The sequence below is a fragment of the Etheostoma spectabile genome, chromosome 10 (assembly GCF_008692095.1).
Source record: "Etheostoma spectabile isolate EspeVRDwgs_2016 chromosome 10, UIUC_Espe_1.0, whole genome shotgun sequence".
Classification (NCBI taxonomy): Eukaryota; Metazoa; Chordata; class Actinopteri; order Perciformes; family Percidae; genus Etheostoma; species Etheostoma spectabile.
Genome location: NC_045742.1, coordinates 20,128,567 through 20,128,843, shown reverse-complemented (window position 1 = coordinate 20,128,843; position 277 = coordinate 20,128,567).

The following is a 277-nucleotide window of genomic DNA, read 5'->3' as shown; positions in this document are numbered from 1 at the left end:
TTAAAATATTTGTACAGGACTATTTCTGATTAATATTGATATACAGTATGGACTCATGAATTTAAAAAAATAATAGATTCAAATAATAATGATAATAATATCCACTAAAAGGCCGGGTCACGGCTTAAAATGAATTTGAGATGTAAAAAAAAAAGGTGCCAGTAACTATATTCTAACCTTTGTCCTGCAGAAAACCATTAGGCCAGTGTGGTCTGTCAGAGGACTACATGAATCTGCAGTGAATGGTAAACTGAACTCTGTTTTGTCTATGGCTCAG